Source organism: Ursus maritimus, unplaced genomic scaffold (genome assembly GCF_017311325.1).
Source record: "Ursus maritimus isolate PB19 unplaced genomic scaffold, ASM1731132v1 scaffold_31, whole genome shotgun sequence".
Taxonomy (NCBI): domain Eukaryota; kingdom Metazoa; phylum Chordata; class Mammalia; order Carnivora; family Ursidae; genus Ursus; species Ursus maritimus.
Window position 1 is genome coordinate 17,645,386 of NW_024425675.1, and position 22,607 is coordinate 17,667,992.

Consider the following 22,607-nt stretch of genomic DNA (forward strand, 5'->3'; position numbering starts at 1 on the left):
GGGGGGGGGGGTAAGGGATCCAGAGGATCGGAAGGCGCCTAGAAAGAAACAAAGAGTGCCTGAGATTGGAGGGCGAGGTGGGGGCGTGCACAGCCCAGGACGCAGAGCTGGGGCCCAGCGCAGCCTGGCGCACCGCCCACTCTGGCCCACGAATCTTTTCAAGCTCTTGTCTTGGGGGTTCCTGTTCAGGGACCTAACGGGCTCCGTCTGGCTTTGGACGGCGCGAGCTTCGAGGCGGCGGCCGGGGAAAGCCCGGGGGAGAGGGGTGGGGTCACTGAGTCACTGTCTGTGAGTCACTGAGCCCTCTGTCCGCCGGGGTTGAGGGCTCCTAGCGGTTCGGGAACCGCTAGACGAGATGGACTCGAGTCTCCTCGGGCCGCGCGCGTACTGTTTGTTCTAAGTTTTACCTAACTTCGAGTGGGGCCTCAGCTTTCTTCTGTGCGTTTCGCCTCCGGGGACACTAGAGCGCCCCTACGTGCTTACGGACTCTCCAAAGCCTGGTTTTGCTCCAAATGTGAGGACATCCCATCAGCAAGAAACTTCTGCAGACCCCGATAGCTGCCAAACACGGGTCTCCAGCACCACGAACGCACTCGGGGAAGGGTTTTCTTGCAAAGTTCCCTCCCAACCTTCCCTCTGGGCTCCTCTCAGTGCCCCCACCCCCCCCATGAAACCACACCCGACTTTTAACATGATCTGAAAGTTCTGGGTGAAAGAGGAAACCCAGCGTCCGTAGTTTCAAAATCAAATCGAGTGATCACTGTTTTTTCTGCTATAGTGGAAGTCATTAAAGGTATAATCTGTGCCAATTATAGAATTAATTAGGTGTTGCTTTAAAACCCCGATTTGATTAATGAAAGGCAATTATATAACTCAAATGACAGAATGTTTGGGGGAAATAGATTTATGTGTTCATTTTGGTTCAGCGAGGCACCTTGTAGGATTCTGGTGACTTGTCTGGGAAATGTCACAGGTCCTTTTGGCCTTTTTTCCAGAAGAATTAGTGCAATTGGTCTTCCAGTGAAGGAGATAAAACTGTCCGCAGAACAAACAGAGCAAAAAACTTCTGGTCTGGGGCATCGGGGAGTATCCAGCACCAAAACCCATCTAGAGTAAATCACTCAACTCAAGGGCTCTTGTTGCAATATTAGTAAAGGCAGAATAGAGTGTTCACCCCCAAAAGGGAGATGAAGGGAGGAAAGGCAAGCCAGTCTTACTGTGATTAAGGAGCAATTTAAAAATCGTGGGGTTTTTGTTGTTGTTGTTTGGAGTACGTAGAAGACCTATTAAGTGCCAGATGGACCGACTCCAACACCACCATAAAAATCTATAGAGAAAAAAGGTAGAAATCCTTCCCTCTGTTTTTTGTTTGTTTGTTTGTTTGTTTGTTTTGTTTTTTGGAGTGGGGGGTGTGGGAGTTGTACTGGATGTTACCTGGCATTTAAGAAAAATAGTATAGAACCAAATGAAGGGTTTATCCTAGCTTCTTCGTACAAGCCTCGTCTAGGCAATATTTTGTTTACCTCATTTCAGATAGCTTTGGCAAATGGCACTGCCAAAGTCAAGCTGCAGGGCCTTTGCTGCTCAGCTCCCCTACTGTGCGTTTCCTTCCTTCTCTCCTGTGCTGTGGGACTACGGGGACGCCCCCAGGGAGCATTCTTGGGGTTCTGTGCCCTAGCAGACTAGCTTGTGCTGCAAGTTGCCATCTTGCTCCCTGAGAGCTCTTCATTCAAGCCACTGCTCAGCAAATGCTACCATTGTGAGTGTGCCTGGGATTTTTAGGATGAGAAAAAGGCCATCTCCCCATGGGGAGGGAGGAAGAGAGGATGGACCCTACTCCCACTCAAAGTGCTGATCCCAGGGCGATGAGGTGGTGCTGTCAGGGGATGCTTGCTGACTAACTCACCACGGAAAATGGGGGCAAGGCTCTGGTGTGGTGTGGCAGTGCTCTGCTGGTGACCACAGCAAATTCCTCAGGGCTGTGGTGACTTCCTCTGGGATGGACTGTGGCCTTTCGCCTCATCTCAGGGGTGTCCCTCCTCCTATCTAACCTGTCTGCAGTCTGCATTGTCGGGCAGGGCTGTGGTATGTTCACTTGCTGTAACTGAACATAGAGGTACTGTAACAGAATACCGTGGACTGTGTGGGTTAACCAACAGATGTTCATTTCCCACAGTTCTGGAGGCAGGAAGTCCAAGATCAAGGTGCCGGCAGATTCAGTGTCTGATAAGGGCCTGCTTGCTGGCGTACAGACAGCCACCTTCTCGCTGGGTCCTCAGATGGGCCAGACAGAGCTAACTGCAGTCTCTTCAAATAAGTACACGAACCCCCTAATGGGGGCTCCACCATCAACACCGCATCTAAACCTAATTAGCCCCCAAAGGCTCCATATATGGAAGCGCTGGAGATTAGGATTCCAAGACATGAATTTGGAGCCAGGGGGTGGGGTGGGACAAACATTCCATCCATAGCACGTGCTGCACAGCACACGTGCGCGCACACACACACACACACACACACGCACAGTATCCAGGGTGTCCTTCCTATTAGAAATTGCCATAGCTAGCAGCGGACTATAGAATAGAAAACTGGAGGTTACAAAACACTCTTACCCATGCATGTAGAACGCACGAGACTCTGGACAGAGTAACTTCATTCAGAGCCGCGTGTGCCTAGCACAGCGCCTCGGCCGCCGGGCGGTAGTCATCAGCGCTGGAATTCACCACGCCTGACCGGACATCTGTGAGTGTGATCATTAATCCTGCTCTATCTGTGCCCCACGTTCTTGGTTCCCTTTGAGAGTCAACAGCATGGAGACCTAGCTTTCTCGGTTTCCCTGTTTATTTTTTTTTTTTTTTTTGCGTGCCGTGAAAACCTAGCTCGGAGGTATTTTTAAATGCCGGACCGCGAAGCCGTTTGAGACACTGCGATGGCGCAGGTCGTGTATACGTAAGGACACGGCGCTCCGACCTGTAGGCCAGGCGTAAACATGACCAGCTCTAAAGTCCTAACAGGGATTTTGGAATTTGCAAGCTGCGGCGATGTCAGTTGCATGGGGTGATTTGAACTGACGGAGCGGCCAGCCGTGTGCGGAGGAGCTTAGCGGCCGGTGGGGGCCTTAGGACAGCTGGCTGGCAGGAGGCCACACCAAGGGAACAGCTTCAAGCAGGAGGGCCTGGATGGAATGGGAGAATTGAGAAGGTGTTTAAAGTGAGATGTGAGACGCATTGGCAACACCTAGAAGACGTGATCATAGAGAGAATGATAATCATTCATATCACCAGGGCTTTAATTTTTGTGCCTACTGGATAACTGGAAGTTTGCATGCATTTTACTTAATGCTCTTGTAGCAACTTGCAAGGTGCATGTGACTGCCTATTTGCCAGCGAAGGGGTCTGAGACATGGGCTCACAATTTGCTTATGGTCTGATGACTGGGAGGGGAGGGAGGAATTTCAGTTGAGGCCTTTCTGACTCCAAATGCACTTTTCTGTTCCCTTTGCCTCCCTCGATAATGAAATTTTGCTCGCTGTCAACCAATTCCATTCGCAAGTATTATTTAGGGCCTACTGTGTTCCAGGAGCTGAAGAGACTGGTTTCTTATCAGATTCTGTTGCGAAAGGGCAGACTCTGAATGGAGTTTGGCAGATGCTTAGACTACCACGTTTTATGTTATCAGAGGACGTAACAGTGATTCATAGTAGATATGAAGGGGATTTACTTTTTTTAAAAAAAGATTTTATTTATTTATTTGAGAGAGAGAGAGCAGGGGGAGAGGCAGAAGGAAAGAGAGAAGCAGGCTCCCCACTGAGCAGGGAGCCCTACGTGGGGCTCGATCCCAGGACTCCAGGATCGTGACCTGAGCTGAAGGCAGATGTTTAACCAGCTGAGCCACCCAGGTGCCTGGGGGTTTGGTTTTCACTTATTCCCTAAATTGTTACTTGGAGAGTTAAACCTTTTCACCCAGATTTCTTTTCATCTCTTCAGAGGCATCATCTCCAAAATTGGACATAGCTCATCTCACACCCTAAAACCCACCAACCCCAGCGGCTTCCCCTCCCAACTTCCCTGTCTGTTCAGGGCAAGCAGCACACTACCAAGACGACAAACCTTCAGCACCATGGCCACTCCTTCCTCTTCGGCCACTCAGACCCAGGGGCCGTCCTGGCTCACCGTCTCCTGTGTCCACTCCTCGGTTTCATTGCTGTCGCAAACCATTTGGTGCCTCAGCCCTGCAATACTGGAGTTGGCTTCCCTTCCTCCAGGCTTTCCTTACCTCCACCAACATGTCTGTCTTTGAGCCACCACCTCTTTTTCTTAATGACTACATTCTTAAGACTCCTTGGAGATCCAAAGCGAATCCCTCATTCCTTCATTAGGGTGTAAGCTCCATAAAAACCAAAAGAATGTAAGGTCCATGAGGGCAGGGATTTGTTTTTTCTCTTTTGTTCACTGTCCTGTCCTCCTGTGCCTAGGGAAGCCTGGCACATTCATTGAATGTGTGGATTGATGCATGAGTAATTCATAGAAGAAGGAAGGAGGGAAAGAAGGAGGGAGGAGGCTAATATTTCCAGTGCTATGCTGTTCAAGTTTTGTGCTAGTCCCTTTATGGGTGACTGCATTTAATCTCTTCAGGGCATTATGATCCACAAGTTGCATTCACTTTCTCTGAGTACGTTTATTGAATATTTACCATGTGCCAGGCACCCCGCTGGACACTGGGGAGTGGGGGAGTGAACAAGGCATGCGCTCTTGGAACGGAGGGTCGAGTTGTGTGTGCGCATATGTGATTCAGAGAGACAATACTCAGGTAAAGGAACAAACAAAGGAATTACAATATGTAATAAAGATGGTGAAGGAAACAGAAGTTTTGTTGCAAAAGAGGTTGAGGCTCATGACATTCAACAGTGGCCTTTGAAAGTCAGGCCAAGGATGCCCATCCATCCTTCCCGCTGCTCCTCACCAGACCGCAGTTTCAGGGGGACCCTAAGCTTCTTTATGTTCAGTGAAGATACCCCATTTTCCCATGCTCAGGTCTTTCCTCCTATTCCGTTCAGCAGGTAGGTGTCCTCATTTTGTGCGTCGCCTGCAATGCTTGTTAGTTCAGATAAGTAAGAAAGTGTCCATGCCTCCGGGGAGCTCCCAGCCTTGTAAAAGGATCAGGAACCACAGAAAGGGCTGTACTGCACGGTGGAACGTGGTTGGTGCTCTGGCGGAGATATGAATGAAATACTAGTGCATCAAGGTGGAAAAACGATCCATAGCCACTTGGGGGAGGCCAGAAAATATATTTAGAAGAGGTGGTACTAGAGGAATGGGTACACTTTTTATAGCTTATCATGGTAGAGAAAGAAGGTTCAAAACTGATGAAATAGTTCAAGCAAACATGGCACAGATGGCAGGGTTTGGGGGAGGGGGCATTTAGGGAAGAGCAGGAATCCCAGTGTGGCTGGGTGGTGGAGCAGGCGTAGGGGAGAAAGGAGATCGGACGCTAATATGGGACCATGCGTTGGAGGACGAAATGCCAGGGAGAGGAGTTTATAATTAACGTGGTGGGCAGTGGGAATTCGCTGCCATTTGTGACTGGAGAAAGACATGCTTGTGGCTGTGCTTTAGGAAGACTGTTCTGGCATATTGTGGGGGATGAACTGAGGAGACGGATTTGAGGGCCATTTGCAGTAGATCAGGTGAATGGGGGGAGGGGTCCAGTGATGACACAGGGGGATGATTGTTCCAGGCAGTGAAGTCAGACAGAAGACAAGCAAGTCAAAGAGCTCAGAGCTTTCTGGATAGGAACTGAGAGAGTGGATGTGGTGGACACAGAAAGAAATATTTGGTGGGAAATTAATTTGGGGTGAAAGAGAATTCATTCAAACCCTCTTACCCGGAAGCACCTTCCCTTCTGTGGTCTATATACAGGGAACCTCATGAGGTGGGTGAGGTATAAGTTGGGTCATGCAGTTCCATGTTGCATGGCACTTCCAGACTGTTCACATGAGTTAATACCAACTGCCTTCAGATGGTCTGGTTTCCAGAGTTGGTGTAAAATTGGGGACTTCTTCAGTATTTTCTAGAACAGTTTCTAAAAGTTCAGAGAAAAAGCTTAAAGACAAATTCCTGGAAATCTCTTTAAATCTTTTTGGGGGAAATAAAAGCAGATCGTAGTTTCCCGTGGAGCTATTTATTATTTATAATTTCATCGAAGTCTAATGTACAGTCTGTGACAAAGGAAAGAGTAGGTGGTCAGTATGTAGGAGGGAAAAAAAAAGATGTTCATCAACATATGGAGGGAAAACCTAGTGCAAAAAATTTCAAGTTGATGTTAGACAGATGTGAAGCTAGATTTTCAGTATTGGTTTACTGGACGCAAAACACAAAATGAAACCAGCCCAGTTATAAAAACCAGACCTTATTTGAAAGTGACCTAAATGATACCGTCAGAGTTTAGTTATTGGCCAAGGGAGATTACCACAGGAAAACAAGCAGGTATTTACTCGTGGCCTCTAATATTGTTTTTACCATGTTTTGGGATAGAGAAGGTCATGCCACTGCAAGAAAATTTGCCCAAGGGCATTGACATCCTGGAAATGGACTCTGCCTGTCTTGAGGAGGTCCCCTAGTTCCTGAGTGGTGGAAGTTTTTTTCAGGAGATATTTTGGTAATGGGGCTAATGAAAATAACTGTTTAATAGCACAGTTTTCTTTTAAATAACGGTGGAAGTTTTTTCTTTAAATTCTGATGTTTCTTTATGGTAACCTGTAAAGTTGGAATGAAACTATATTGATTATATATATAGCCATAATGTCTTTCCTGTGTATTGGGGACTAATAAAAGAACTCTGTCCCACTTATCTCCAAACTGATTAATGAATTAACCAATCTTTCAAAAAATATGGAGCTGTTTTAGCTCTGGTATACCACGTTCATTTAGCCAAGGAAATTAATTTCTTCAGAACCTTGATTACATTTACTTTCGGCTATGTTTGATAAACTCGGTGTTTAAAATATACCCCACCAAACTTTGCTCTTGAGTTTGCTGACAAAGATCATTATGATCTGCAGAGGTTAGAAATAAAAATCAAAAGGCAGTGTATCAGAAAAATACTAAACATGTAAGTCAAAGTAACCCTAAATGCAAATGGAAGGAAACGTAAGATGGCATAATGATAGACCTACGCAAGGCTAAAGATTAAGAAAATTCACTGCAATTATGAGAAATAACTAAGAAAGACCATTTTGAATTAACTGTAGCAGAATAAAGGGATTGGCAGCCCTCTCCCTAATTCTACTGCAGTGATTTCTAAAATACTGAGTAAGGTTTTATATTTCTCATTAGCTAAGTCCTAGAAATATGCCCTCTAATGTGACTCATATGGATATATGGAGTAAGTACAAAAATATTATGGAACTTGAGCTTAATATAGATTAAATATGTTTTCTCCGTATCATAAATTGTGAAAAATTGTTTGGATACAGTACTGTAATGCATTCATCTGTCAACTCCAGAACTTTAGGACTTTAGACACATGTGATTCACATGTCAAGATCACGGTTTTCGTTTTGCTGACTCTGGGTTGGTTTTCACAGTCCATGATTTGTGAGCTCTAAACAATGATAATGATAACCAGGCATACCGTGATATCATGACTAAAATTGGACTCTGGCCCCGATAGGAAAGCTAATGGTAATCATAATGAGACCTTGCATGTATTGAGTGCCTACTGTATGCCAAGTGTGAACCTATTTGCCATGTGTTAACTTATTTAATCCTCACAATAGCCCTATTATGCATATGAAGAAATTGAGACACAGAGAAGTTAAGTAACTTACTCAAGCTCACACAGCCAGGATGTAACGGACCTGGGATTTGAACCCAGGACTTTTGGCTCCAGGTCCCACACTCGAAACTTCACTGTACAGTAGTACCTCACATGTTGTGGTATTTTTGTACCACTGTTGGTGACATCCCCGGCTTTCTTTGGCATTCTTATCATGGCATCTGTCTATCTCATTGGACTTTTTTTTTTTCCTGTTCTGATGCAGCAACAGGACCCTTTTTTGATTCAGACAATATGGTGCCCTTAATGAATCATCCAGATGTCCGTGGACAATTTCAGGGGTTTTCTGTAGAGATCTCATTTCTGAATTCTGACTCAACCCACCAGGATGATTTGATAGTCATGGCATATGACTCCTGCACACAGTTACGTGAATGAGAATCCTCAGCCGCCTTTGCTAGGGGAAAAGAAAGAACTAACGTGTTTGAAACACTTCGCCTCTGTAAGTAAGAACATCTTCTACTCGTTCTCTATTGGTTTGAGTTTTAGGGAGATTTATTAATGTTTAGGGTACTAACATTGCACGGGCCAAAAATAGTGGGAGAGTTTTGTGATATGACAGATACAGCCAACTACAAGACAGCCAAGATTCTCAAGGCGAAACTAAACAGTGTTACTGAGGATACATATAAGCTTACTACCCAGTTAAAAAATTTCTTGTGCACTAATCATCTCATTGCTTTTGTGTATCAGATTTTCCCAAGTAATGCTCATCAACACTGGCTCTGTTTTAAACTAGAGCCTCCTGAAAGCACTTCCCATGTGTACAAGGGCAAGAACAACAAATCACAGCCCCATTGTAGATCTGAGGGGAAAAGAAGGCACGAGAGTTTAAAAAGCCTGATGAAATCCTAACTTAGTAGTGGCCCAATTCCTTAGTAGATTGGATTATTCTGGAGAGAACCAGTGACCCTCTTCAGTCAATGTATTGTGAGTCCTACTGTGTGCCAGGCTCCCAGCTGTGTGCTAAGGAGGCAGAAACGAATAAGCATCTTCCTTGCACACAGACGGCACCGAATCTACCTGTCTCTTCTCTGCTTAATCTTTTTGTCTCTAAGTCTTGCATGATCATGCTGCCACATGGAGATCTAGTTTAGTAGTTTCATAATGCAATGCCCCCCCGCCCCCCGCTAACGTCACAGTGCCTTGGTGACTTTTACTCTGAAATCCATGGAAATGTGAAGTTTACTGTTTTGCTCTCCCTGATAAAATATAGCATAATAACTAGTTGCTGGGTTACTGCATAAAACACAGGCCCAAAATGTAGCCGGGAAGAGCAGTTAGCAATTAAGTAAAGGAAATGACTAGTGGGTTTGAAACTCAACGCACGGCCCATGTACTTCTTAGCATAGGAAGGCATCTGGGTTACTTAGGCAACTTTTATCACTAAGGAAGTCGCTTTGGTGACTCATGCTCATACAGAACGACTTCTTTCAAAATCTGTGTATTTGGTGACCTTACCATTAGACTTCTGTTTTCCTTTTTCTTTGGACTGGGACAGAAAAAGCTCCATTTGGATGGCACGGGTTTGTTACTTAGTAGCATATTATTCACTGGCTGGCCCATGTTTTGAAATTTAATGGACTCGTGGTGATCAGAGTAAAAGGTCAGTAGTTCTTGCCCTTATTGCTATATTAAATGTAGAACTAAGCTTATCTTCTAAGCAGAAATGTTATGTCTTCTATTAACAACGTTTCTTGTCAGTTACCTTTTGTTATTTGATGTAACAACACTGCTATTGAAAATACTGGTCACACCAAAGGACTTTTTACCATAACCTAAAATGCCTTAGTTTTCCCCAAGAAGACGAAAAATGGTATTAGAATTATCCACGGAGAGCTGTCTGGAGGTGATAAAGGAAACTCCTCTGCTAGCTTCTCTCTTCAGATTATCTGTCTACCTGCTTGATGTTCTAATAGTATTTACTGACAATTGCTATTTTTCTGTGTTAAAAAATAGCAGGGAAGTTATAGAAGAAATGAGTTAATTCAAAGAGTGATAGGCCGATAATGTGTTTGGAGAATTATGGAAGAATTTACTATTGGCAAGAAAACTGGGAGCCAAGCCCAAGTGATTGGGCTCTTGGGGTTGGTTCCAGAGGCTCTGGGTTTGCCAGGTAACCTTCTCGATGCCAGTGTTTAGTGCATTCAGCACAGGGCTCACCTGGATCGCCTTTATATCTTTTGTTCTAACTCCAGAAAATGTAGCTGTTTTCATTTTGCTTTTAATTTAGCCCTTTTCTGTTTTTAATTTTGTGGCTGGAAAAGCTTGAAAAAGACAATGAGTCATGACAACCATTTCTTTTTCTTCCAGAGAGAAGCCTTCTGCGTGAGGCCAGGGCATGGAGTACTATTGGTGCCATTCATGAGCCTTAGCCGCCGAGACCTTTTCTGTGAGGCCCCTTTAAGGGAACATGGGAGAAGGGCTAGTCCAGTGGTTCTCAAAGTGTGGTACCCAGACCAGCAACATCAGCATCATCTGGTGTTTGTTGGCAATGCTATCGGTTCCCACCCCAGGCTGACCGGGTCAGAACTCTGGAGCAGAGGCACAACAATCTGGTTTTTAATAAGACTTCCAGATGATTCTGAGGAGTGCTGAAGTCTGAGAACCACTATGCTTGTGAATTATTCGTATTTGTGGACATGAAGAGTATGAAAAAAATAGCGGTTGGAGAGTGGGGACGTTTATGAGTCTGTTGATGAGGAAATGAAGAATAGATAGAAAAGAATGTTTTAACTTTAGAATTCAAAAAAATAAAGGGTCTGGAATTTAATGAGGAGGACTGATTGCTTGCAAGAACCCTTGCGTTCTCAGAGAAGGGCAATCCGGATGACTGGGGTCCTGTGAAATGTATTGGCATGGTTCTGAAATTCTCGAATAATCTCTTGTGAGAAAAGGCATGCCTTTCTATATGAGGACATACATTCAACTCAGGTTTGTAAAACCCTTTAAGACTCTCATGTTCCATTGGCTTCACCAACTCATTTGCATCTCGAGGCCCCTGTTCCTGCATCTGAAAACCATATGCCTTGTTACTTGCCACAAATGATCTCATCAGAATGAAGTCAGAGATTCGGGGTATGTAAGAGGATTTATGAAGTGATTTGATTACTGAAAAATGTGAAACATAAGGATAAAGAATAATTAATATTGATATTGACAGTAAAGAGGGGTTTAGAAGGTGATATAAAGATGGGTGGCTGTTTCAACTTCCCTTTGACACATACCCCCTTTAGTCCTGGCTCTGTCGTATATTAGTTTTTGATGTTAAGTAAATCACAGTTTTTCAGAGCTTTTCACCTTAGATTTCTCAACAAAAAAAAGAGCATCAGTGATACCTACTGAAAGAACTGTCGTGAGAAAAAAAATTAGATTAAAATATGAAAATGCAGCTTGTAAAGGTCAAACATTACACATTTTAGATATTGTTGTTAGGATTGTTGTTGTTTTATGTCTGGGTTGAGGAAGCTTTGGGATTGTTGACATAATGACATCCAGGAGTTTGGAATAAACGTGTATGTCAGCAGATTTTATGATTACAAAAAATAGCTATGTTTACTTTTCTATTAATTCTTCTCCAGTGGAATGTTTTCATTTTCTCATGAAACGAGGGAGATCCACATATATTTTATTAAAGAAAGCAAGCCTGATATTTTTTATCCTTTGAACCGAGAGACTACATTTCACTCATTCTTTCAGGGAAAGATGACAGATTCAGGAGTCAGGCTACCTGGGTAAATTCCCAAGTTATGGATAAGCTTCAGTTTCCTTGTGTATAAAAAGGAGGTGTTAATAATGCAGAGGTGTATGAAGATGAAGTGAGAAATGTACATAAAATACATAGTAGAGGGGCACATGGGAAGCACTCAGTAATGTGGGTTGTTATTAAACTATAGGATGAAGAGGGGCAATATGTCTGAAAAGTCAAGGGGAGAAAATAAGAAGACAAGGGGACAGCTTGTACAATGCCCTGATCGTTTTGCAAATGGAAATTCAAGCAGGTCCCATGACTTTGCTGGTCACTCTTACTAAATTAAACAATTCTCTGATTGTTTCTAATAGAGAAAATTAATCATAGTGATTTATAATCTGCATGTCTACCTAATAATCAAAATTTCAATCTTGCTTTTAAGTTACGTGTCTTCTGTCTCCAGGCTTGAGTGTGCTGGATGCAAGGAAATGAGAGTACTGAGTCTCTCTTTACTAAGTGCTTCTCCTCCTCCTTCCCCACCTTGCTAACTGAGGTCTCTTGCTGCTTCAGGATTAGATCTCATTGAGAAGAGGTGAGGGAGATAAGAAAGTTCTTTCTTGACAAGTACTGTTGGTGATCTAGAGTTTACACGTCTCCATTTGGCCTGTCTTTAAAACTGGCCCTTTTTCTAGCAGGTGCTTTTCTGGGGACTTCTCATCGTTGAGATGACTCTCTGAAAGCGCCCTTCACATGCAGAGGCACCTTTGTATTTGGTCTTCCACAGTCCCTAGAAGTCATTCCGAAGTATACTCTTGGCTTCTTTTTGCTGTGGTAACTTCTTTCCAGGGGCCCATCCTCCCACAAGATCTAAAACAGCAAGCTCTCCCTTGTATGGCTCAGATCTGGTCCAAGGGAAATACTTTACCTTCTAGAACTCAGAGGATAGAGGATAGGTACAGTTGTAAACTCCCACGGTGGTCCTTTGAAACTCTTTGCATTGGGCCTGAGGTAAGTAGCAAACAGCTCCATAGACCTTCTGGGGAAAAAGGTCAATCCACAGAGAATGCTGGCAACTTTCTCCAAAAACCTTCCTCTTCCAGGCACCTGGGTGGCTCAGTCGGTTAAGCGACCAACTTTTGCTTTTGGCTCAGGATCATGATCCCAGGGTTGTGAGATCAAGCCCTGCATTGGGCTTCCCACTCAGCGGGGAGTCTGCTTCCTCTCTCCCTCCCCCCCCCCCGGGGTTCTGGCACATGTGTTCTCCCTCTCTCTCTCCCTCTCTAAAATAAAATAAATCTTTAAAAAAAAACCCTTTCCTTTTCAATAATCTCCAACTCATTTATACCTTCAACATGGGTAGATAGATGTTTGTAAGAGTTACGTAACTCTTTCTGGAACCCTTCCTTTGAAAACTTTGCATTATAGTGTTATATTTCACTCCGGAATGTGGCCTCAGTTGCAACTTGTACTTTAACTCCTACTAAAGGTAAAGGGGGAAAGGATCACTTTGACCCTCACGAGTGCCCAGATCCCAAAGTAATCCCAAAGTAAAGCTTTCAATGTGAGCGAGTATTTTTTTTTTTCAGATGTTCATATTTAATCTTTTCCTCATAGGCAGCTTTTTGTTTTTTAAAGTGACTAACTTACATTATTCCTGACTTCCATTATCATTGTTGGGGCTGACTCATGTAATTGTACTAAAACGTGTTTAAAAATGGTGTTCGGATGAAATTGGAACACTGTTAACTTTTATCAGTTGTAATGTGTTCCTAAACTCCCACTTGTATTGAAATAAGCTTGTCTTGAGACAAATTAAATGTGTTATGTCTGTTGTGTTTAGTTTTTTAAAATTATTATTATTATTATTTTTGCATTTCAGGCGTAACATTCTCTAATGTGACAGCTCACAGACGGGGGCACGTGTACAAGTGGAAGCAGCTCTCAGCTCAGGCCCAAAATGTCTGTGACTGCCTTGCAGTAGTTCTGGAGGTGGGTATCTAAGTACACTACGGATATGGACTTGAACTTGGAATGTCATGTAAGCCTCCTTTTTTGGTATTTTTGTAGATACTGGGTACTATTGTGAAAATTATATGGGCCTTTGAAAAATTGCTGGGAATTTCAAAATTAGGTATGTTAGGTATATTTGTCTAATAACTCTTAATATCAATTTGGTGGAGCTAGGATAGTAAAACCTTGAGATAATGACTAAATGCCCATGTATGCATCCATCCACCCAGGGGACTTCTAAAATATTAGAATTTTGTACTACAATTGCCCATGGTTAAAAATAAATCATTATCATCATAAAACATTGCACTAATCTGAATTTTTTTAACAAGCAAGTTCTGTATTTTGGCTCCTAATTGTGAAAAACGAGAGGAATATTTTATTTTTTCTCTTGAAATACTTTCTATTTGATGACTTTTTAAATAAGTATATGGGAACAATGTTGGCCAGGCCAGGTGCCTTATACCTTAGTGTTCTTTTCTTCCCTCTCCGCTCACTTTGTCTTCCCTGTTCTCCTGGTCTCTTTCTTTCCTTTTCTTTCCAGATAGCTGGGGATGTGCTCAAAGGAGATGATGATACATGGGAAGATGACCTGAACCTGTGAACTTTGAGCCAATTTGAGGGTATGGAGGCAGGAGTCAAAAAGGAAAGAAAGAAAGAGACTCTTCTAAATTTTGTGCAACACTGTAATTTAAACAGGATTTAGTGTGGAACAGACTGCACAGTGTATCGAAGTCGATGCAGAGATGGTAAGCTGGAAGGAGGTCTGGAAAGGAGGGAAATACACAATGAGCACTGCTTTGGACAAAGCGAAGTGTGTGCGTGTGTGTGTGTGTGTGTGTGTGCGTTTGCAAGGTTTACAAAGTTTTTATTAAACCGGAGGCATCAAGGGGCACCTGGCTGGCTCAGGCAGAAGAGCTTGCAACTCTCCATCTCGGGTTCAAGCCCCACCTTGGGTGTAGAGCTTACTTTGAAAAATTACAAAAAAAAAAAAAAAAGTTGGAAGCATCCAGATGAACTTGCAACTTTAAAAAGCTCCCTTCTAAAGAGTATAGACTGCCCTCGCTATCACACTCTGTAAAGCTAGCTGTGTGGAACATCTAATGTCTGTCACTCGTCCAGTAAATGAAGCTGGGAGGGTAACTGGAACCAGATCTGGGGCAAATCTCAGAATGAGCTTAGAGCAGCAAGGAATAGCTAAGCAATGTTTGCCAAAGAAGAGGACTTCTGGAGGTTCCTAGTCGGTGTGAAAATGTATTACAGTATTTGCTAGTGTGGCTCGCCAGCAGGAGGAGCAGACATATCCCAAGAAGGGGTAGCCCCCATGGGGTGATACTACCTTAGAAAATAGTGTGTGAACGAGGAAGTATTACAAACCACTGTGGAAGGGGAATCTAGATATTTGGGGAAAAGTTGGGTTAAAACCTCACCTTGCATAGTATATCAAAATAGATTTTAAAAATGAAATGTAAAGGAAGAGAAGAACATACAGGTGAATTTAGCTCATTTTTTCCCCAACTATAGGACTTCTAGGCTTAAGAAGACATTGGATAAATCACACAGGAAAACTGTGTATTTGACTGCAGAAAATTAAATACATTTATGTCATAAAATATTATAAACCAAATCCTGTGGAAACTGATGAGCTGGGAAGCGTTTTTACAACACATGTGGTTGACAGCTTTATAGCAACAAAAATAAAATTGTGGTAATGCAGTCAGGAACTCGTATTATCCCAGGAGCAAAAGGACAAATATGGCAAATAACTGACAAAAGAAAAAATTACAGATGTCCCATAAACATGTGATAATTCATCCTCGATGTTCATAAAAAAAAAAGGGAAAATAAAAATAACACACTAATTTTGTGGCCTGTAAGCTAGACAAAGTTTAAAATGACAGCATTTGTTCATGAGAATATAGCAGGTGGGCATTCTCAGCCACTGCTGATAGGCTCGTAATCATTTTGGAAATGCATCAAGAACTTAGGTAATAATTATATCTTTTACCTAGTAACCTCCTGTTCTAGACTCTAGCTGATGACAACATCAGAGCATTTGAATATTCGCATGCAAGAATTTCATTGCACTGTTCACACAGCAGAAAACCTGAATCCTCTTCAGTGTTCAATATGGAGAGACTAGAACAAGAAATTATGGTTGTTTATGTACTACAGAAACAACTAACAGCAAGGATATCCAGCAAACCGTTGAAAGTGGCTGATTTTTAGGGACGAGGGTGGAATCAAGGTTTTTTGGGAAGCCGTATCGTTTTTTTTTTTACTTTTGTAATTTGCTTTACCCCTCCAAATTTGCATGCGTTATTTAGAAAATTCAGAAAAAGGTGAAGATGATATGTGAAAAGTGATATATCCCTTTGATAGAAATGCAGAACTGGTCATGATAAAATGTTAGATGGAAAAAAAAATCAGGGCATAAAACACAAATGCAATAAGATTATGATTATGGTAAAATATAATTAGTGCAAAGACGAGAGAGAGAAATACTAAAATGTTAGCTATAGTTATCTCTTGTGGTTTTTAAAATTTTCTTTTTAAATATATTTTTTTATTTTCCAGATTATGTGCGATGGGCATAAATATTTTATTAGTTGTGAAAAAAGAGAAAGAATGGTCCTCTTACAGTTGGATTGGGTTTTCGATACTCTGGGCATTTCTGATGTTATGTTTATTAGGTCTCTTTCACTTTTGGTGATCATCAAAAAATTGTTTTTCAGAGAATAATGTCTCCCCTCTATAGGGAACAAGTAATAAGATGGAACTGAAGTCTAAAGTTTTTGGGCTTTCAAACTGTGAACTCTACAAGGACACGTAAATACTGCTCTTGGTTGCATTCTTTTCCCACCCTATTCTTGGAGTGAGCCCTACAGTAAAAGGAGTAAAAAAAGATAGGCCATGCAGATTCCTGACATTCTTTGTTAACCAGAATGATTTTTAACTCCTAATGTGATTTTTTCCCCCTCAAAATATATACCAGCTCTCTTCTTTCATTTATTCTTTGATACCGTCCAGATTTTTTAAATTGCTGCTCTCTCCTGATTTCTCTTCTTTTAAAAGGTGCTTCTGTGATTGGTAAATAAATCTGTTCACCTGGATAATACTGATCTGTGGGATGGCCAGGGCAGCCAATCACATGAAATGTTCTTCTTTTGATTTTTTTGTAAAAAAAAAAAAACAACAACCAAAAAACCCCTGAATATTAAAAGAGAAAAACTAATAGGGCCTAAATGGATTTATGAACATTTTAAACATTCATAAAGCTCTTTGAAACTTACAGGCCTACATTATCATTTATGATTGATACTGTCCTATTATTAAAACATACTTTGCCATCCACTGAAATATAATCTATTTTGGTCACTCCGTATTCTCCGAATGACTAAACATAGAACAAATCCTTTGGGACTTATACTATATTTTAACTTCGCAGTGATTACCTTAGATGGTAATAAAAGACACAGTCTTGATCTTCAAGAGTCAGGGTAGCCCTGTAATATCAGGGTTAATGGCCTCTGGGGCATTCCCAGTGTGAATAGAAAGGCTGGGGGGATCAGTGGTACTTGTGTTGTGTTATGTTTACTGGAGTGACTTCGAAAGATTGTAAGGTCAATTTCAACAATTTTAAGTAAATACAAAGTTGCGTTGTTTTCTTATGGAGTGAATAGACCCAGTAATAATGTTGTCACATTTCTGTTATTTCGATCACTATTGGATCCTACGAGAATGATCCTAAGTTGATATTTTTGGTATCTAGATTAGTACCTGACTAGCAAGGGTAGGGTGTAAGATAATATTTACAAAATCCTTTTATTTGATTTTTCTCTGCATTTTAGTTTGTCAGTACTGACAACTGTAGCAATGAAAAAAAAAAGGCTGTAAAAAGAATGAGGGGTTTTATGGAGTGTATGTGTGTGGTGTCTGTAGGGTGTGTGTGAGTGTGTGTGCATGCACGTGTGTTTCCCTCTTTCTGGCCTTGCTGGATCTGGTTAGGGGCATTTGGTTACCTCAAACAGTTCGGAATGTTCAGTGAATTAGCAGAGAACAGGAGCAAAGTAATAACAGCTCTCTTTCATTTTTATCTCCTCTATTCCCATCATGGGTCTTGTTTTCCCACCTGAAATAATGCAGGCTGTAATAGAAAACAATAAGGAAAGACATCTTGTTAGAGAATATGCAAAGTAGTCTCTTGGTATTACACCCTTTTTGAAAACATACCAGGAAACTAATTCTCTGTATGTGATTGTTAGAAAGGAATGGATTATATCTTCCATTATGAGTTGTTCAGATAAGGAAGTTGTTGAGATAGGGAAGGAAATCAGTATTTATTATTCTAGGCACATCACCGAGTTTCTCTTTCTCTGTCTCTCTTTCTCTCTCTCTCTATATATATATCAATTAATTAGCAATTAAATACGGACAGTTACATTGCTAGCAAATATCACCCTTGTTTCATAGATGAAGAAAGTATTAGAGGCAGGATTCATATTGACTCGTTTGTGTCTTTGTAGGCGTAACTGGGCTAAGAATCTATTATAAGTTTTAGTAATGAGTCTTTGATGTTGTCTCCCTTCTGTGAAGCAGAATTAACCTTTTTGTCTAACCTTTACAAAACACATTGCCACAGCAGTTCAGCTTACCTTCTTTGAGCTCAAAAGTCGCCTTCATTCCTCAGGCCAGCCTGTTCTCAGGAAGCAACATACTCTAGCAACCGGGGCTGCTCTAGTTTGGACCGTCGGCTTTCCCTCTGAGTGTAACAGGCATGGGACAGCTGAGCCTACCAAGTATCTTCTGTGCTAAGTTATGATATAGGCAGCCGTGGGAAGACCTGTGGAGGACCCCTGAATAAAAATTCCCTGTTCTCCATCTACCTGTGGACGGGGGCAAGTTACCTCAACTTTTGGAATCTCTGTGTCTTCACCTGTCAAACTAAGATTGGGTGAACTCAGTGTTGCCTGGGGTCACTCCGAGGTAGCTATGGGGGTGGGTGAGGGTAGGGGAGATGATCTGGTGTTCTTCTGTGCCCCCCACTATCCATGCTTCAGCAACAGAACACACACACACACACACACACACACACACACACACACACATGCTCTACCTCACCCTTTGCCCTGATTCTGGATGAGATTTTGTTTGAAGAAAAGGTTCTATATCTAAAAATAGTTGGAAAAACACTGGGAAATAGTCCTTAAGATTTCTTCCAGCTCTAAATTTCCATGGGTGTAGGAGAGCCATTTTAAAGGAGACAATCCCACAATCTTTAATTTAACTAAAATCTAATCTTTAAAATTTACTGCCAAGCATTTTTAAATGAGAAATTTCAGAAAAAATCTGGAAGAGAAAAATCAACGTCGAAATCCGTGACTGAGTACTTTGAGGCGGCAAACTATAAGGGAAACTGCCCGGAATACAGAAAAATCTGTAATTAAATTTCCTCATGGTTCCAATTTAAAAACAAAAGAATTTATTCTTTTTCTTCTTCTGAGGTAAGTGTAAGATAATATTTACAATCGGAAGTCACTAGAATATACTTCACAAACGAAAAGTACCATTCCTTCAAGACATCGTGAAGTTCATCATTTTCCATCTGTTCTTTTTCTCTTGAAAGCTTGTCATGCCATTAATAGAACACACCTGCTGTTTCCTGTGTCCTTTCTTTTGTGACAGTCTGTGAACAAGGTGACCAGACACCCGAGGAAGAAGAGAAATGCTGGGCTGCAAGGTTTGCTTTTGTGTGAGTTCCTTTTACTCTGTGTCTTTAGGGCCCTTATTTAACATCAGTGTTCCAACTACAGTAATTAAGCATTTGCTGCACATTTCAACACTGTTCATTTATTGATGGGCTACCCATTAAGGTCATGACCTCAAGAGACTGACTTTCAAGCAGCTGTGTCCAATAGAACTTTCTATGAGGATGAAAATGTCCTATCTCTGTTGAGCAGTGCTGTAACCACCAGCCACACGTGGCTATTGAACCCTTGCAGCCTGCCTAGTGGGACTAATGAACTGAGTTTTCAATGTTAAGTAGGCTAATTTAAGCTTAAATCGGTAGATGTGGCTGGTGGTGATCCTATTGGACAGTGTAGCTGGAGAATCAATAGAATTGGTAAAATCGTCTTATGTTCCATGGATAGAAGGTTAAGTTGCTCTTTATTATTGGCACTTAAATGGCTTAGGTTACAGATTTTTACATATCAAACCATTTTAAATTAAGTATTTCTTCAGTGCTTGGCACATAAAGGAGTCAATGAGTGATGGGTTGGTTTTAGTAGGTTTCCCCTGACTCTGCCCCCAGTCATTGCAATCGGGCATCCTGTGCACGGGGTGAGGTCCCTTACAAGTTTCCCCTAAGATTGCCAGACCTATAGATTCACCTGGTCTTTGTGGGAGTTCTGAGTGAGGCGCTATGTGTGCTGCTGTCTTTTTTCTTACTGCCGATGCTTCTAGGCTCAGCACCCCCTCAGTCATGCCTATGGCTTGCAGACATCCAGCCGTTCATTCATACTGCTCCCAGCCCAGACTACTCCTGGACACCTCCCACAAACTCCCCTAGGGCCCTTAGAGGTCTGTGGCCATAAGCACTACTGTATAGCTTGCTGACCTGACCTCATTTAGGGCCCAGTGTTCAGTTATGGCTCCTAACACTAGCATCACAGACCCGGAACATGAGCAATTCCAGGGGTCAGAATCATGCCATTGGACACAGTTGAAGGGACTGAGAATGCATCACTGAGAGAATGTCATTAGATGAATACTGTTTATAAACATATATTTTGCCAAGCATGGGGCTAAATGCTTTAAGTTCTCATTTAATCCTAGTAGTAACCACATGTCCTATTCTTACACATTTTAGATGTGTGCGTAGGCTCGGAGAGGGTAAGTGACTTTCCCAAAGTCACACAGCTAGCAGGCAGCAGATCTATGATTCCTATTTACACTCTCTGGCTCTCAGGCTCACAGTTTTAACCACAATGGAATTCATTATTCAAGAGGGTCAGTTCTTCCAAACCAAATCAGTACGGAGGGCAAATCTAAAAGGAACTGGATTTGGAGGGATATAGAGAAGCATTTTCTACTAGTTCAAGCTCTTCACCACAAACACCTCACTCGGTGAAGCACGCTGTGCCCAGGAGGAGCTCACGGCTGAGGCCTCATGCTGGTGCATCAGGACGGTGGTAAAAGGCCTTCTAGAATAAGCAGGAGCTCACGAGTGGTAGATGAACTCTTAGGGCCTTTCTGATTCAAATTTCTTCTGAATATAATTTCCTCTCTTGAGGACATTTACTGCCAATTTATTCCCATATGACTACTTTTTTATTTTCCATGCAATTCATAAAGACCCTTCTTTTTCTGTGTGAAACCAGAATGCAATTTATTCATCATTCAAATTTGCATAAACAGGGTATTCTCTCCCTTCAGCAAGGCTGTGTAAGAATCCACATCACGTTTCACTGGGGAATAAAGAATGGCCTGGATCATGGAAACTCAAAGATGATTGCCAAAAGTATTTTAAACATTTGGCAGACTTTGTTTAGTTCTGTTAGATATTAATGATCAGTGACATGATGGCCAGGAGAGGAAGAATAAAATATCGTTAGATTTCAGGTTATACAATGAGCTCTGAAATCACTGAGACATGCTAGTATTATTCTAATACACCCTTAGTGTTACATTGTGCTCCTAATTATTTCTGATATGCTTCGTATGTGCCAGGTGTTAACTAGCATTTTGGGTTTCTTTGCAAGTGCATTTTCTGTGTTTTGAGGGAAAATACACTGAATATCCTAAAAATATTTGTATTTTCAAAAAGTGTGTTGAGTGTCTGTGATTAGAATATAAACTCTATTGGACATGTCATTGAGGATAACTTTATGGGAAACTATAAGATTAGAAAGCTGTTTTTTTTTTCTTCTGTAAGAACATTTGGGATTCACTTTGAGAAAGAATAATCAATATATATCTTCATGTTCTCTGTATGTGCCCATCCTTACTTCCTCCTCAACTACTCCTGATTGTGGCATTCCCAGCTCACGCAACTTGTGCCGGGGTTTGGAGGTGAATGTATAAGTAATTTGGGGGGACCTGACATTTATAGATGCTCCCATGGAGATGGCCATACATTATGATTATGGAGGAAGTTTTCATTCTTGAAATGATTATCACATGGGATAAGCCTTACAGAGGAAATACTAGGCAAAGAGACAATGCGTATAAGGTAAGAACTGGGCTGGGAAGAATTGAAAGGATTCCATGATAGGAACAGATGGGGTCTGTATTTCAGAACACTGTGGGGCATGGATCGGGGAATCAAACAAGTCGGGATTTCTAGCCTGGGAGCCTAGCAGGAAGGTTGCACTACGTCTGGAAGAAGGCTAGGATTTCTGGGCAATGTGAAGAATGAGAGCAAGGAACATTACCAGGGAAACTGAGGCACAAAGGAGGGGAATGCGGGCCATTTCAGTTTGTAGCAGAGGTGAAGAATGGGAGGAAACAAAGTTCATAAAGAAAAGTCGGTCTGGGGTTATCTTGTGAAGACCCTTAAGTATCAGCGTGAACAGTTTGTAATCAGCCTGTGTGGGGTCGGGGTCTATCTCGCTTCCTCTCAGGAGATTGGTATTTTCCATGAACTCTTCCACATATTTTTGGCCTGTCTTTCCCCTACACAGTAAGATCCTTGGTCATATTTATTTCAATTTATAGTACTAATGCTAAACAGATTCTAGGTATATTTAATATGTTGGTTGTTGACTGGGTATAAATCACCGTGACTGTATAGCCCCCTATATATGTACTGATATATTTATTGTACTAATGTTATATAATAAATACCAGAAAAGTTTGTTTCATGTATTATATATGTGATGTCAGTGTGTCTTTGATTTCTAGAAATGGAGTTGGTTTAAGAGTACATTTGCTTAAAGCCGATTTTAAAAATGTCTTCTAGAAAATTTCAATTTGAGCAGATAATTAACATGTGGCCAAATCAGGACTCACTTTTGCAGAAACGAATTCAGCTACAGAATCTTAGAGCTGTCGGGCCCTCAGCAATCAT

At 41.9% G+C, this 22,607-nt stretch overlaps 1 long non-coding RNA gene across 3 annotated transcripts; it reads left to right on the top strand.

Moving 5' to 3' along the window:
- The first annotated feature begins 7,664 nt into the window (after positions 1 to 7,664).
- On the top strand, positions 7,665 to 22,394 carry LOC121106308. 3 transcript variants are annotated; one of them, XR_005838924.1, is made up of 5 exons: positions 7,665 to 9,442; positions 10,150 to 12,119; positions 12,220 to 12,358; positions 13,407 to 13,516; positions 14,082 to 22,394. It is a non-coding gene; the product is annotated as an uncharacterized LOC121106308 (long non-coding RNA). The 3 variants fall into 3 exon arrangements; XR_005838923.1 differs by having other exon boundaries at positions 12,223 to 12,358; XR_005838922.1 differs by lacking the exon at positions 12,220 to 12,358.
- Positions 22,395 to 22,607: the final 213 nt, after the last annotated feature.